Raw genomic sequence first — 17,593 nt, 5'->3', positions numbered from 1 at the left:
AATTGAAAAGGACCTGAGAAATCAGCTAGAATGAGCCAGCTATATTGTTAACGAGTAAAAAAAGGAGATGGGGTTAGGCTAGCCTGACCTGAGCTGTGCTCAGTGTAGAGGCAGATAAAAGCAGCATCAAATACAGTATAAGTATGAATCTTACATGGCCATGAATCATAGACTCCAAGACATTGGATATATAAGATATATTGGACATATATTGGATAGAAAGAGCCTTTAAGAAGTCATCTTAGAAGATCTAAACCCCTCATTTTATATGCCTAACTTATATATGTATATGTATGTATTTTATATATGTATATATATGGAAATTGAGAAAAGTAACTTGTCTAAGATCACAGTAAATAGGGCCTGGGGCTAAAATCCCGGTCTTTTGAACTAAGTCCAGTACACTTTATCATTAGCCTATCTGCCTTTCCAGTAAGTAGAGTCCTCTGTCTGTCTAGCAGGGCGCATTTGCTTCCCCCACTCTCTGTACTCCTTTCCTGATATACAGGCAAGTGAAAGAATGCTGGTAGGCTTAGCCTAATTTATATCTTTTTCATGGTTAGTATTTAATATTCCTATTAGAAGCAGTTAGGTGGCACAGTGGTTAAAGTGCTGAGCCTGATGTCAGAAAGATCTGAGTTCAAATTCTGCCTCAGATACTTACTAGCTGTATGACCATGGCAAGTCCCTTAATTGCTGTCTGACTCAGTTTCTTCATCTGTAAAATGAAGATTATAATCGCACCTTTCTCCAAATGTTCTTGTAAGGATAAAATGAAATATTTACAAAGTGCTTTGCAAATCTTAAAATATTGGTAGCAGTCATAATAATCATAGTAGTTCATTATTTTTTTTAACACTTTGTAGGTACAGTTTATATCCATTATCTCATAGCAATTCTGTGAGGTTTGTTGAGTCAAGCATTATCCTGACTTTATGGATAAGGAAATTGGCACCCAAAGAACTTGTATGACTGACCTAGAATAACAGATAGTCAATTGTGTTAGGACTTGATCTCAGGTCTTCTCAATCTGAATCCAATGATCTTTTAAAATCCAGATTGGTTCTCTTTATTCACAGTGTATTCCTGGTTCCCTTATGTCTACTGTGATACCAAATTCAGGGAATGAAGATTTATTTATATGTGAGGTGTTTACTACCCACATACAATATGTGTGTACATGTGGGTTATCTAAATTTGGTTCACAGGAGGCATTAAGAGATGTGATCTGAGGTCTGGACTATCACTCTCCAAGGAAGGCTTTAATTGTGCCATAAGGGGAGCCGGAGAAGGACTTTTCTGTTGTCTAGTCCCTGAGAGAGGAGTACTGGACTAGAATTTTATTTACCTGGCCTCCTAAGTCTTGTTGGCCTAGGGACTTGTTTGGAACAAAAAGCTGGTAGCTTCCCTGGTCTCTGTCTCTTAAAATGGGGGTAGTAAGTCATGTTAGGATTTGATCTCACGTCTTTTCAATCTGAATCCAGTGATCTGTTCAGATCCAGACTGGCTCTCTTTATCCATGGTGTATTCCCAGTCCCCTTATGTCTACCGTGATACCGAACCCTTAGCTTACTTGTCAGTTTGGTTTCTTCTTAATAAGTACTAGTTAGACAAAAGACCATCACAAACAGTGAATAATAAGTAAGCTTATTTATCCAAGGAGAGAGCAAACACAAATCAGAGAAGTTATACAGATTAAAATAGATAAAAAATACATAGGTTAAATGAACTCATTAGATGAGAGCAAGATGAGTATTGCTCAGCCAAGAGATAGACCTCAATTAGACTAAAGCTGAAATTATCCAAAGTCTTTAGAGAGGCAAGCTGGAAATCAGGAGCATGTTGAAAACTTGGCTTCCTCTACAGGTCTGCAAGAGTCTTTCTCTTTCTTTTCCCTGGAGTTGATCCTGGATAGAATCTGGAATCACATATATTTCTCTCAAAGAAGAAATGAAGAAAGTCTCTCTTTTCCCAAAGCTCTCGCACCAGCTCTACCCCTCACATAGCCAAGAACAGGATCGTGTCAGTATTCTCTTTCCTGCTTTGGTTAGTTTCATACAAAATGACCCAAGGTTGACTAAAAACCTGGGTTATCTGTAGAATTAGAACTGGAAGGGACCACAAAGGTCATCTACTCCAACTCCTAATTTTATAGATGAGGAACTGAGCTCCAGAGAAGTTGACTTGTCCAAGGTGACAAAAGTTATAAGCAACAGGGCTGTGATTCAAATTCAGATCCTGGGGCTTCAAATGCTGTTGACTCCACTATGCTGCCTCATTTTAAATTGGCCTAAATCAAGGGACATACCTGCTGAAAAATAAACTCAAATCTTAGAATCCATTTGAAAACCAAATAGAAATAACTGTCAATTGATTCATTGCTTGGACTTATCTGTCTCCTCTGTCAATGTGTATGTCCTAATTGGAAACCTGGATTTTTGTTCCTAGAGGCAGTTATGTGGTGCAGTGGATAGAATGCTGGACTTGGAGTCAGGAAGACCTGAATTCCAGTCCTGCCTCGTATACTTACTAGCTGCGTGAGCTTGAGCAAGTCACTTAACCTCTGTTTGTCTTGGTTTTCTCATCTGTAAAATAGGGACAATAATAGTACCCATCTCCCAGGGTTGTTGTGAAGATGATGTAATATTTGTTATAGCATAGTACCTGATATGTACTAGGCACTGTATAAATAATAGATATTATTATCATCATCATCACCATCATTATTATTATACTGCACCTAGTGGAAGGTACAGCAGGAAAATCATGGAGATGGGAAGGTACCTGCCCTTGGTAGATATTGCCAATGAAGTCTAATTGGAAGAACACTGGATTTGTAATAATATATCATGATTATAGAACTGAAAGGTTCTTTAAAGGTCATCTAATTCAACTCCCTCATTTTATGGAGACAAATCACTTAACCTTTTGGGGCCTCAATTTCCTACTCTGTAAAATGGAGGGTTTGAACTAGGTGCCCTCTAGGATCCATGGTAGCTGTATATCAATAGATTGAGTCACAGGGTATGCAACTGTATACTCAAGCCAAAAAGAAATGAGTTTTGGGTTATCTTTATCTCTTTTTCCCTGTTTATTAATTCCTTACTGTTTTTCCCTATTTAAAAATATTTTTTATTGTTATCTTTTATTTATACATAGTAAAAAATTTATTTCAGCATTCCTTCTTTTTTTCCTCCCAGACAGCCATCACATAGGATAAAGATTTTTTTTTTAAGAAAAAGAGGAAGAAAAGGGGAAAAAAATCAGCAAAACTGATCAATGCATCAACAAAGTATTAGACCTCTCTGAAACTTTCACTATTGCTCTTAGTTCTCTGGTCCTCAGTTCTTAATCTATAAATTGAAGGAATTGTTCTTGTGAACCAGTAGAAAGATCACCAGTGGAAAGGGGTGCTAGATTTTGTCAGAGGATTCGGAGGTTCAAATCCCATCTCTGGCGTGTACCACCTGTGTGTCTTAGAGTAAGTTACCCTCTCTGCTTCTCAGTTTTCTCATGTAAAATGAGAAGGCGGGACTGGCTTCTGTGGTTTTCCAGCTCTATGACTACGATGAGATAATACCACAGTTCTAAATTCTATGAGCCAAGAAATAAACTCCAACCCCTTCATTTTACCAAAGAGGAAACTGAGGCAGAAAGCAGTAGCGACTGGCTCAAGATCATACACCTAGTTAGTGATGGAGCTAGGATTTAATCCCAGCTCTCCTGACCAACACCAGCTCTTTTTCCATTGTTCCAAATTCTACTGAATTATTTTAAACAACAGCTTCCCTATTGTTTCTAGACCCCCCCTGTTTATGCTCAATGCACTGACAACTCCCTCCCTCAATCCCCCCAGTGAACAACATTAAAGGACTCTCTGTAATGTACTGGGTGACAAGACGAGGGACTTCTGCAGGCTTTGCCACTCTGTGCATATGGAGGCAGCCTGGGCTCCCCATGACTTTGACTTTCTCATAAACATGGCTTGTGAGAATACCCAATAAATTCCACAGAGGCCCAGGGAGAATTAAGCAGTTCAAATAACTGTCCCTTTCTTCAGGGGCTCAGGACTTTCTGTAGAGGGGTATTTTGTTTCACTGGTAAAAGGAATCTTCTCACCTCTTTTCACTTATGTCCTAGTTGACACATCTGAGTTGTGGGGCCAGCCACAGGTCATCAAATCCCCTGGCCAGACAGGCTGGGTTTTTTCCATCTAGCCCAGCTGAATCAGAAATAGCTACCCACTGCAGGTGGGGCCAACACTCCTGATTCAATTCCTCCCTCAAGGTAAGAGAAAATCTAATCCTCACAGTCTGCAAGGGTGAGGCTGGGCTGTGGCCTGGGTCTCACTGATTCCTTTAGCCCCATTTCTGAACATTCCTTATGACTTGGGTCCCCACTTTGAATCATTGATTAGGGAGCTCTTGGAGGGCATGGACAGTTCATCTAGAGTCAATACTGGGAGCTCCCCATGAGCAGTCACTCATGGTAGATCCTTCATGAAACTGGAACTTTTGGTCACTGATGGCAGGCAATGTATCACTCCTCTCACTTAGTCAATCATCAAGCATTTATTAAGTGCCTACTGTGTACACTGTGGGAATACAGAGGGTAGAGCGGGGAATTTCTTGTTTTCTGAGTCAACAAATATTCAAAACGTATCCTTTATTTTCTTGGTCCCTTATTTCACACTTCCACTGGGAGTTGTTCTTACTGCCTTCAACTTCATTCTCTCCTGTGGTGGGGATGGGGGAGGGGGTGGTAGACAAAGTGTTCACAGATAAATAAGTACAGGAGGTATTCAAAATAAATACAAAGTGGTAGGGGACGGGAGGTGGCCCTTGAGCAGCATCTCAAGATAGCCAAGGGTCCAGTCTGTCCATCAAATATTTAACTGGACTGTGAGCTCCATGGTGGAAGAAGCTATCTCCTTCAAAAACGTGGGTGCTCAGAACTGGGCTTCTTCTTTCTTATCTCCTCTCAGGGCTGCAGACAAGGCTGAAAATCTAGGATATTAGCTCAAGACTAGCTCTGACTAAAATACTCCCAAGTCAGAAATTTTGACTACTACCACTGACAAGTGGCCACTGACTGCTTGCAAAGCCAGATGAGCACAATCATTGCCTTTAGTTGATACAACTCTTTCCCTCCGACGGACACAAAGTATCAGCTCTCCTTTCCTCCTACATTCTTTCTAGCTCAGCCTAGTGAAGGGGGAAGGGGAAGGGAAGAGGGTACAGCAGGATGACACTCTGATCTTCAAGTTGGTGGACACTGAGGCACAGGGAGGCTGTACAACCCCTAAATAAAGCTCACACAGCAAGAGAGCAGGGGAAGCTGAGTCCCTACTTTGCACCCAGCTCTCTAAGGCAGTGTTCAGATTAGAGCCTCATATGTACCCTGGAGCATTCAGTCTTGTTAAATTGTATCTGATTTCCTGTTCCCCTTAGGCCCACAGGAAGGAAGAGTTTCTATGTAATAAGTGGCTTAATAATCTTATAATGATGTAAGCCTCACTTCTCTTGGTGGCAGATGGGATCATGTGGTCACTAAGGCAAGACTGGAGAGTTTGGAGTTTACAGTTAAAAAAAAAGGCCCAGAAAGTGTTACTACAGGTTTTTTGTAAATAGAAAAAGGATGATCTTTTCTCCCTCCTAAAGCACTGAGAAGTGTCTTTTTTTCCTCTGAAGGACACGTGTATGTTAGGCTTAGCTGAATCCCTGTTAAATCCCCCTTCTCCTTCAGAGAAGACTTAGATGAATACTACCAAAAGATTAGTCATCTGCGAGTGGCAATTCATGAGCTTCATTTTTTCCCTGGTGTCTTTTCATCACAGCCATCGCCTGCATGGGTGGTGATCAATCTTGGCTAACTACTCTCCCTTGCTAGCTGGGGGCTAGGTAACCCAGTTAAGAGCAGGAGGCTCCAGAGGCCAGGCACCGAAAGCTCACCATGTGTGCAGCTCATGGTAGCAGGCAGGTTGGGGCATCGATAGCCAAGAACAACTCCCACTGGAAGTGTAAGATAAGGGACCAAGAGAATAAAGGAGACATTTGGAATATTTGTCACTTCAGAGAAAGATGAAATCCCCCGCTCTAACCTCTGTATCCTTAATAGTTTGAGTTTCGGTTAGATTTCTTATTTGTTCTAAGGAATGAGTGTTCCAATGCCATGGGATGATGCAAAGATGCGTGCTGTTGAATGGTTCCATGTAAATCTTCCATACTTGTGTACAAATCAGTTAATACTTATCAGCCTCAGTTTCCTCATCTGTAAAATGAAGAGGTTGGACTCAGGACCTTTCTAGTTTTTACAAACATGTCTCCATGAATTGAGAAGTATCATACGTTTATGGAAAAAGCACTAACAGCCCTGGGTTTGAATCCCAGCTTTGATACTCATGACTTGTATGGCCTTGGACAAGTAACTTCTTTCTGTGCCTCAGTTTCCTCCTCTGTCAAAAGAAGGGGTTGGATTAGGTCATTTTGAAAGTCTCAGATCTAAATCTATGATCATATAAATCCATGACAGTTATGAGTGACTAAGGACCACTAAGGACCTGGGTTAAAGAGTAACACTTCTGAAACTGGAGGAGAAAGGGTAGGTATTTAGCAGATCTCTTACCCTGGAGTCCCTGAACTTTATTTTTAATGTTTTGATAACTGTATTTTAATATAATTTTATAATCATATGTGTTTCATTTTATGCATTAAAATATTATTCTAAAAAAGGATTCAGGAGACTGCCCAAGGGATTGGTTCATGACACAAAAAAGGTTAAGAACCCTTATCATAGAAACTTAGAGGCATTGGATGGTAAGGTGGAAAGGACTTTAGATTTTGTGAGTCTAACCCTCTCCTTTTTTGGCAGATGAGGAAACTGAGGTAGAAAGATGGAGTGATTTACTCGAGGTCATATAGCAAGTAAATTGCAGAGCCAGGGAAAGAAATCGGGATCCCTGACTTCAAGGCCAGTGTTCTATTTATTGCCCTGTGTTTCCTTCATGATAACCCAAGCACCAAAACTATGAGAAAGAATGAATTTCCATCCCTTCATCCTAGCAAAGAAGAGCGTCAGGAGGGTGAGAAAGGGATGTAGTAGGAAAAAACCCAGACCATAGTTTCAAACAATCCTGTCTTAGCCTCTGCAGAGTTGGGTCATTTTGTCTATCCCCCTGCCTGTAAATGGGACCTAGACTTCTGAGAAAGAGGGGCTCTCCTTTTCTAAGTTAAAAAAAATCTTCTTTATGCTCTTGGCCATCTGTTTTGTATCTCCTGTAGGGAATCCTTCCTGATGCCTATACCCTATCCTTCATGCTTCAATTGAACTCTAGTTTCTTGTGCTTAGTATGATATTGTTCAGTGGAGAACAGCTGGGCTCCCTCATCTTGCTGTAATCTAGCTCTCTACCAGACGGGAAATAATCTAATTGTTCTTCAGTTCAGATCTCTCCGTTGTCCCTCAACAGTCTCTTTCCCCAACTAAGGAGCCCTAATTCTTCAACCTCTTACCTTGTTGCTGTTGTCTTCAGTGCTTATTGGCTGCATCTCATAGAATTATTGAATTTTAGAGCTGAGAAGGACCTCTGTGGCCATTGAATCCAGTGCATATCCAAAGAGGTATTCCGACTATAACACATCAGACAGACAAGCAGGCATCCACCCACTCCACTTTGGATTAGCTATGATTGCTGGGAATTTTTCCCGTCATCTAAGGCTTAAATTCAGAAACTTCTACCCATTGATCTTAGTACTACCCTCTGGGGCCAGATAGATTGTCTCATCCTTGTTCCACATGATTTCAGGCCTTTCAAGTACAAGACAAACACCAGGTCAGGAAGTACTACCCTCTGGCTTAGAGCCAGCAGCTACCCACACCATAAGAGAGGATTAGCTGGCTCCAGAGAGCAGCAGCCACACCATCTTATGATGTGATTGGGAGGCTGAAGGAGCCTCTCTCTACCCCCAGAAAACAGCTAACCTACAATGCAATCGATGAAAAATGGACTTGTTAACATTTGAGGAAAACCTATTTATTGAAGTGAAAGAATCCATGGGGCATAGAGAAAAGGCTGATCAACCAGGAGCCAGGACTGGGTAATGATCCTCAGCCTGCCACTGACTAGTGAGTTACGTGACTTTGGCCTAGTTATTTCTCATTTTTAGGTCTATGTTCTCCCCTGCCCACTTTAAAAGGATGGGTCCTTTTTGGGGTCCTCTCCAGCTCTGATACTCCCTGAATCAAAGGATCATAGATTTTAGAGCTGGAAGGAACCTCAGAGGTCATCTACCCCCCTCCCCTGCCGCCATTTTACAAATCAGACTGTGAACCCCTTGAGATCAGGGACTGTCCTTTGCCTTATTCCCAGTGCTTCACATAGTACCTGCTGTATATAGTAGGTACTTAATAAATTCTTGTTGACTTGTTAACTACAAATGAAGAAAGTGAGGCCAAGAGGGGTAAACTATTGGAGTAGAGTCAGGATTTGAACTCAGGTCTTTTAGACTCTTAAGTCCATCACTCTTTCCACTGGGCTACACTGTCTCTAGGTTATTTTGATATGGTCAAACAGAAGGTTGATTATTCTTGTGGAACCTAGAGAAAAGGAATATTGGTGTGTCTGAATTTGTTGATGTGCCTTCAGCACTGCCCCTTAGGGGCTCCCGCTTACCTCCAGGATGAGATATAAAATCCTTTCTTTAGCTGTCCAGTCTTACCCTGAACTCCTGTCTATTTGCACCATGATCCAGCAATACTGGTCTTCCTGCTGTTCCTTGAATATGATACTTGATCTCCTTCACTTCATGCCTTTTCACTGACTGTGTCCCATGTCTGAAATGCTTTCCTTCCTCACCTCTGCCTCCTGCTTTTCTTGGACTCAGCTCAAATCTCATTTTCTCAAGAGGCCTTTCCTGGTCTCTCCTCCCACCACCCATCACCTCCTGACTTAATATTAGTGTCTTTGCTCTGAAATTACCTTCCATTTATCATTTCATATATATGTATATATAACTAGATTATACATTATTATATATAATATATGTATGCATATGTGTATATTTTGCTCTTATTTCTATTCTCAGCAGCTTAGCATAGTGCCTGACACATAGTAGGTGCTTAATAAATGTGTGTATATATACGTATATGCTTATATACACATATGTATATATAAACATATATAGATACATACGTATATGTGTATCTATATATACATACACCAATATATGTATATGTGTATACAGAAATATGTGTGTCTATCTATCTTGTACATACATGGTTGTTGGCATGTTGTTTCCTCCGTCAGAATGGGAGTTCATTTAGGGCTTTTCTTCTGTATCCCCAAAATTTACCACAGCCTGACACATAATAATCACTTAAATGCTCCTTGATTGATTGTTATCACTTTTCTATTGCTTCTGTATTCTATCCAGTGTAAAGAGTGTCCCAAAAGTCTTAGTGCAGTGTTAATACCTCAAAGCTTAAAACTTCACTAAGACTTTTAGGACTTTCTGTATAATCACTGATATTGTTACCGTAGATTGATAGAAACATGCTTTAAGAGAACCCAACTTTTGTTACTCTAATTTTATGTTTATCCAACCACGTTGTGCTGTATCTAGTGCTGTATTTAGTATCTATACTGACCACTGGTATATGTTATAGACCCACAGGTTGTCAGAGCTAGAAGGAAACTTAGAGATTACTGAGACCAACTAGGTTATTTTACAGATGAAGAAACTGAGGCTCAGAGAAGGGATGGGACTTGCTTAAGCTAACAAATGGTGGAGCAGAGATTCCAGCCCAGTTCTCCTGGCTAAAGTCCCATGCTCTTTCCCTCCACCACACTGCATCTCCTTGACCATGAGTGTATTGGCATCTGTTATCTTAGTCTCTTGCAAGCTTGGCTAGCGTGATTCCTTCCCCCCACCCCCTCCGCTTCTACCCCGCCCCCACCCCTACCCTGATCAGTGCTGAAATTAAGTTTCTGAAGCTCAGCCTAGAGCTTAGGAGTCTGTAGCCCCACCAAGATACATCCAACCCCAGGGGGCCCAGCCAGAAATAGCTGACTGGTCTTTTTCCACATTCAGCTTGGCTGGCTCTTTTGTTTCAGCCTCAGTTCAGTTTGGTGCCTAACTCTAAAAAAAGCCCAAAGGATTGGCAAAGTCCCAGAGATAAGAGCCCTGAATGATTTGTGGTCTTTGACAGAGGCTGAAGGAATGAAGAATGGAGAATAGAGGGGGGAAGGGAGGAGGGACCCAACATCAGCCTTCCAATCTCTAAAGGGCTGGCTGCTCTCTTGGACTCAGTTTATGGGCCAGGCAAGGGATAAGGGGATAATCTTCAATTGAAACAGGAAGGATTCACTTAGGACAACAAGAACAACTTCCTGTGGTGAGATACTTACTTGAACCCGACCTGTGATTTCTTTGGGATATAGAACTCCTGGTGAGGAAATTCCCTTTATCATGCAGATTGGCAACTGCTTTGAAATTGATTGTCTCTCAGAGAATGGAGCATGGGGAGATTATGACTTATGCAGGGTTATGCAGCCAGTACTTGCCAGAATCTGGACTTGAATTCAGATCCTTCTATCTCTGAGGCCAGCTCTCTATCTATTATACCACACCGCCCCTTGTGAGACACATTACAATGATTCTAATTGTAATCTCATAATCATTGGGCCCAGTGTAGTGGAATTCTCTCCTTAATTCATGCCTATTGAAATCCTTCTTTTCCTTCAAGTCCCAGCTCCCATGCTGTCTTCTCTGTGAAGACTTTCTTGGCTTCAGCTATAAGGGCTCTCTCCTTCCTTAACTCTCTCTGAGGGCAAGGTTACATGACAAGTGTGCATGCTTGCAAATTGATTCAGTGGTGGGCCTGCAGAGAAAGCTCTGAGCTAGGAGTCCGAAGACCTGAATTCTCTAGTCCAAGCTCTGGCACTGACTTCCTGCTTGGCCTTGGAGGAAGTGCTGACTTCAGCAACTCAATACTTAGCTCTGTAACCCTATGCCACCTGTGGGTGGCGCAAATCAATCAGACTTCAGACTAGCATTTATTAATCACCTACTATGTTCCAGGCATCGTTCTAGGGATATACAGACAAAAACGGAAAGGTCTCTCCAATTACTGACATTCTGTTAAGGAACAGAGGCCTGGATCCCTGCCCTGAGGAACCACCAGCATTTTCCTTACTGGGGAAGGATGAGGAGGCAGTACGGAGATCCTGGCTCCACCATGTCCTGGTTATGTGGCCAAGAGCAAATCAGTTCTTAGAACAACAGTATCCTCACCTGTGAAATGGCGATGACAAAATTTTCCCTCCTTCCCACCTCCCCCCAGGTTCTTGGCCCTCTTGTAGACTGTGACGTGATACTGAATTTTGTAACCCATCATTAACATACGTGAAGTGAGTCAGGGAAGACTTCTTGATGGAGGTGAGTTATTCTTAGCCTTATTTCAGGACCAGTTTATTCTCGGTCCCACGCTGGCTACCATACAGAGCCGGAAGAGGCTTCTGACGTCAAAGATAAGGAAACTGAAGCCCAGAGAGAGGAAGAGACTCTGCCCGTGGTAGAACCAGACCTGGTTCTCTTTATGATTGTGGCTCTGCTTTCTGAGATCACAGACAGCAATGTCAGAGATGCAGTGGACCTTGCAATGGGCTGTGCTATCTCTGCGTTTTATAAATATCTCATTTGATCCTCACAACAACCTTCTGAGGTAGCCACTGTTATTACCCCCATTTTACAGTTGAGGAAACTGAGGCAAACAGGGGTTAAGTGACTTGCCCAGGGTCACACAGCTAACACATCTCGGAGTTCACATTTGAACTCAGGTCCTCCGGGACCTAAGCCCAGAGCTCTACCCACTTCGTCACCAAGCTGCCTATGAGCCCTAGTACATGTTACTAGTGAGAGTGACAGAGTTAGAATTTAAGCTCTGGTCTTCTGACTCTTTTTTTTTTTTTTTTAAGGCAATTGGGGTTAAGTGACTTGCCCAGGGTCACACAGCTATTAAGTGTCAAGTGTTTGGTCTGAGGCCAGATTTGAACTTAAGTCCTCCTGACTTCAGGGCCGGTGCTCTATCCACTGCGCCACCTAGCTGCCCCTGGTTTTCTGATTAAGTTTACTATATCATATTGCTAGCAAGACAGGTTTGAGCACACAGACAAGAAAATGCTCAGGGGACAGATTAACATTAGCATTGTGTACAAGCCAAGGTAGGGTCCTTCTCTGAGTGAGAAGGGAGAGCCACAGAGAGTCACAAGCTCAGACTGAATAGGAGTTGAAATCCAGGAAGACTTCCTGGAAGAGGTGGGATTTTAGCAGCCTCTCTACTCAACAATCCTCCCTTGCTTTATTTTTCTCCATTCTCTCTGTCTCTGAGCCTTCTATATGTTGTATTGTATATCCGGAATGCCTCATCCATCCAGCTTAATAGGCTTCCTCTCTCTTCATTCTTACAGCTCTGCAGAGTCCACCTCTGCTGGGAAGCCTTCCCAGATTGACTAGAGAGAACACCAAATATATTTCTTGCCATTCCCTGTTTTGATAAAGACTCCTCCCCTAGCGGTCACTTCTGTTTTATTAGGAAGTAAATGCCTTCTTGCACATGTGTGGCCCTCCCTAGGCCAAATTAGGAAGTAGGTAAAGTTTGTCTTTGGCGCCCCCCACTCCTCTGCTCCCTCCATTTAGGTACTTCCCAATCATCCTTCAGACACCCAGGACTCCAAATAAAGCATCTGATAAATTCATTCACTCTACTTTGTCACTTTAGTGACTTTGTCACTTTAATGACTTTGCTAATAGTAGAGAACCCGCCTTGGTTCAAAGGAATGACTGTCCAGTGGTGACATAACATACATCAGTTGGGGAGATCCTGTTATGCTTTTCTCCTTGTGCTCATGGGGGGATGGCCTCATGGTCAAGACTGGGAGGAGGAGAAGGGGCTGCCAGGGTGTGGAAAGAAGAGGCATTTGTGGGGCTCTGTGTACAGAATGGTCCCCCTCCCCTGTTCAGAACGACTTCCAGGCCTGCTCCTGTTTCCCACGAGTAGAGAGAGGTGTGTCCTCACCTCCTTCCCACTGAGGGCTGTCCTTCCCATGAGAACCTGTCCCACCCCAGCCAGGGGTTCTGTGTCCTTTGGGCCTTTTCCCACACAGGGAAAAAATAGCAAGAAAAACAGATCAGAGCTGATACTCTAATCACCTGGGTCAGCTCACCCGTGCTTCAGGAGTAGTCCCCGGGGAGAGAGCCTTCCCCTGACAGGCCCCAGGCAGAGGCACTGGGTGGGAGGAAGGTGAATAGAGGGAGGGTAGGGTTCACATGCCTCAGCCAGGGATTGCTCCTCTGCCCTCAGGTGCCCTGGAGCTGGCCAAGGGGTGACTTCTAGAGACTCTCCTTGGAGAGTATGCCCACATTTCTCAGGTCTGGGGTTCTAGATAACTTCAGAATCTCCAGTTCTGCAGAGGTCTGGTTTTTCCACTCCTTTCACCCACTTACAGGAGAGAATGTTTGGAAGGGGCTTTGAGATGATCAGAAAAAAAGTATTAGGACAAGTTTTTCAGCCTCAGTTTCATCATTTACTTGCATCTGATGAGTGGTTTTGGAGTGTTTGGTAGTCATTGGGAACTGTAGGCAGAAGAGGTCCAGGTTGGGGCTTGTAGGTGCTAAAACAAAGAGACTGTATAACTAATGCCCTGAGTTGACTTAATTTCTTTTGCTGTGTATACTTACATGGAAGTAAGAAACACAGCAAGGTATAGTTCCACCTGAATGGAGGAGAATGGTGTACATGATCTTAGAAGGTTTTTTCCTATCCTGGGGTGACAAAGAGTCTATTATAACAAAAAAAGCTATGGGGAATTTATAGATTATTCCTCAGTTTCCCCCATCTGTAAAATGGGAGAGTTGGATGAAATGATTTCTTAAGTTTCCTTTTGTCTTCAACATTGTGTTCTGTGATTATATAAGTGAAGCCACCTGGTGCTTCTCCTATTCCTGCCCTGTCAAGAAAGGAAGACTTCAAAGAGGAGAAATGTTTTGCTGGAGGGAACGGATGGAGTTTGGGAGAGACAGAAGTTATAGGATCATAGGATTCAGTGCTGGAAAGAACCATAGGGATCATCTAGCTCAGCTCTCTCATTTTATGTTGTTATTTAGTCATTTTTCAGTCATTTCTGACTCTTCCATGACCCCATTTGGAGTTTTCTTGTCAGAGGTATTGGAGTGGTTTGCCATTTCCTTCTCCAGCTCGTTTTAAAGATGAGGAAACTGAGGCAAACAGGGTGAAGTGATTTGCCCAGGGTCACACAGCTAGTAAGTGTTTAGGGCTGGATTTGAACTCTCCATCTACTACACCACCTAGAAATAAGATTCAGAGAGGTCAGGTGACTTATTCAAAGCTGGTAGCAGAGCAGGAATTCAAACCTAGGTCTTCTAACACCCAATCCACATCTCTTCCTACTATACCATACTGCCTCTCTTCGGGGGTGGGAACAGCTTAGTCTTGCTTGTAAATCTTAAGGCAAGAAAGAAGCCTGCAGGTCCCTGTGCAGAGAGGTCAGTAAGAAATGAGCTTTCTCAGTTGGACTCCCCATTACCTCCACCCCCAGGGCTCCGTGGCTATAGTCCAGGGAGATCTCACCATCCATCTCTGGCGCTGCATTGGAAAAACACAACCAGGCAGAGTGCAAAGATAGCCTGCCTCAGCAGTCTCTCCGGAAGAGGAAGGGGGTGGGGGGGAGGAATGCCCTGGCATTTGGCACTGACCCCTGCTGTATAGGTGGAGGAGGGGCTGGTCCCCAAGGGGTTGATCTGAAAGGAGGCATAAAGTACCTCCCCCACCAAGGTATGTGCCTTGGGACCTGAAATTCCATTATTAACGGTTCATTTTTCGGTAGTTCATCTGCTCCCACCCCCTTGTTTTATAGAGGAGAAAACAAGAGGCTTTCAGAGGAACTGTGCCTTGCCAGAGGCCACTTATTTGATACTTCAACAAATTGATGATGGCTGATAAATTAACAGATGGGTGCTCCCTTCAGTGGCTTAGATCACAACTCATCCATGCCTCTGGGATTCTTGTCCATTTTCTCCTGCAATCTGCCAAAGGGTTTCTTTCCATCTTTTTTTCCCCAGTCATAACATTTCTTTTATTGTTGACATCTTTTATGCTCTTTTTCTATCATGATTCCACCTTTGTAACATGTTGTAGTGTGTTTATGACCACCACATGCCTGTACATTTGCCATTTAGATGATCCTCAACTTCAATTGCCTTTTTTCTTAATTAAAGAAGCATTTAAGACTGAGTTTCCAGGCTAGCCCAAGCTAAAAGTACAGGGGTTACTCATGGTCCAATTTCAGTATTGATAGGAGCTTTGACCTGCTCCATTTCCAATCTCCTTAAGGTAACCTGATGGTTCCATCCTCTGCTACTCCTTTTTGTCTCCCAGGGAAGCACCATATTGATGCTAAATTTAGTATGGACACCTGACCTACATAGCCCTCTGCAACTCAGAACTCCTGAGCTAAAGAGATACACTCATCTCAGTCTCCCTTGTCTTTGGAATTACAAGCGTACGCCACCATGCCCAATCTCTTTGGACTAGCTCTATGGGTTGTCCATCCAGCTGCATATCACAGTCATTCTTGATCCAGTTGGTTTTTTCTGTGTGGATAATTGAACTGAACTCTTATATAATTATGGATCCCATTTAGGAGATTTTACAATGTTTGGGGGCTTGATGCAATTTGCACAATTACATCAGCAAACAGGAGCATTTGGAGTTCTTCACCATCTATAGGGAATCCACCTTCAATATGAACTCAATGGACATCCTCCATGACGATGGAAAAATATCTTTGGTGAGCATGGGTCTTGCTGTTTTATGCCTTGCTTGATATTAGTAATCAGAGGGATGTCAATGTTGTCTCTGTTGTTACATCTTCCAGAGAATCTTGTGAGGTGTTGACATGTGCACGGGAGATATCTTTGGAGGAGGAAGCCTTTAATGAAGCATTTTAATCTACATAATTAATACTTTTTATAATCAACCAACAGTGAGCACAATGGGATCTTGTGTTACTATAGTTTTCAGTCAATTGTGTGTCTGTAAAGATGTGGTCTTTGTTGTTAATGAAAGCTGTTCCCTTCTGATTCCATCATTAAGGATGCTCTCAGTGTAAATGTAGATTGTGCTTATAACAATTTTGTAGAGATAGACATGTTAGTTGGTTGACATTCTCTCCATTGCCTTTATTTGATAACAAAATCTGAGATTTTTTCCCATACCTTTGGCATCCTCTTCCCTTGTAGTTGCCTTGAGAATTAAATCCTCAGCCCCCCCCTCAAAAAAAATTGGATCACCTACAGCATAGACCTTCTCTAGGTTTTATTGTTGTTCAGTCATTTCAGTTATATCTGATTCTCTGTGACCCCACTTGGGGTTTTCTTGGCAAAAATATTGGAGTGGTTTGCCATTTCCTCCTCCATCTCATTTGACAGATGAGGAAATTGAGGCAAATAGGGCTAAGTGACTTGCTCAGAGTTACCTCGCTAATAAGTGTCTAAGGTCAGATTTGAACTCATGAAGATGATTCTTCTTGACTCCAGGCCCGGTGCTCTATCCACTGCACCACCTAACTACCCCTCCTCTCATGGGTAGATTATGTCCAATTTAGCTACTCTTCATATTTTTGTCTTTGTAAGCACCTTTGTGTTTTCTCATACAGCACATCTGGGCCTGGAGTGTTAAGAATCCAAATATGGTGGTTCCAAGTCACTGTTGGTGAAAAGACTTTGTTATAAAAATCTGTCCAGGTTTTTTTCATTTTTCATCTATTGTCCCCCTTTTAGTTTCATCTTTAAAAACCCTTGAGACTTTGTCTAGTTGTGTCTCTCAACAAGCTTTTTAGTAAACTTGTTTCCCCCTCCATTGCCTTCTCACTGTTCTTTTCTAAGACTCTTAGAAAATACTTATATTTGAAACCACTTTCCTTGGCTGCTGTACCTCTACGCTTGGGCCAGAGATCTCAAGTGTTTGCTAGCTTGTTTAGTCTTTTAGTTATGGCAATTGATTTACTCTGGTTAAACTTTCTTAGGAAATGGTTATAATTTGTATTGTTGACAATCCCTCCACCCATGAATCATTTTTTTTTGTCATCCAGAGCTCATTTAAATTGGTTACATTGGAGTTGTTTTAATTGTCTGCCATATATTTTTTTCCAATTTTTATTCTTTTAGAGTTATTTTGATCTTTGCTCAGTCAGTATTCTGACCATACATAGTCAGCAGATTCAGGAATGATTCCCACACCGGTAATGAATCAGGTAAAACATGATCAATTTATTGTTTTGTGATTTTGTGTGTTTGCCCCATCCAACAAATTGGGGAATCTTTTCGTAAAGAATGTATTCATGATAAATAGGTATGAAGCTTCTGTGTAGTCTGCAAGTCACCAGCCTCTCTTGTTTCTTATTCCTGAGCCACATTTTTTTGGTGGTCTTGGCCTTTGGCCACCTTTGCACTGATGTCACTGAGTAGCAAAGTGTATATTGATTTAATTTAGAGCATTTTCTCCAGGTCTTACCCTTC

At 42.3% G+C, this 17,593-nt stretch overlaps 1 protein-coding gene across 3 annotated transcripts in view; it reads left to right on the top strand.

Moving 5' to 3' along the window:
* Window positions 1-17,593, top strand: part of ADORA1 (adenosine A1 receptor) — a 53,598-nt gene that overhangs the window by 32,177 nt on the left and 3,828 nt on the right. Inside the window, exons 1-2 of one of the 3 annotated variants that reach the window (XM_027870737.1) lie at window positions 15,819-15,864; window positions 17,243-17,328. The exons of the other annotated variants lie outside the window; for them this stretch is intronic. The gene's annotated coding sequence lies outside the window, so the exon portion shown is untranslated. Of the gene's footprint in view, window positions 1-15,818; window positions 15,865-17,242; window positions 17,329-17,593 lie in introns of those variants that run through there. 3 annotated transcript variants of the gene reach the window in all.

Source organism: Vombatus ursinus, unplaced genomic scaffold (assembly GCF_900497805.2).
Source record: "Vombatus ursinus unplaced genomic scaffold, bare-nosed wombat genome assembly UNPS02014798.1, whole genome shotgun sequence".
Classification (NCBI taxonomy): Eukaryota; Metazoa; Chordata; class Mammalia; order Diprotodontia; family Vombatidae; genus Vombatus; species Vombatus ursinus.
The sequence above is the reverse complement of the archived record's forward strand: the minus strand, read 5'-3'. Positions and strand labels throughout refer to the sequence as shown.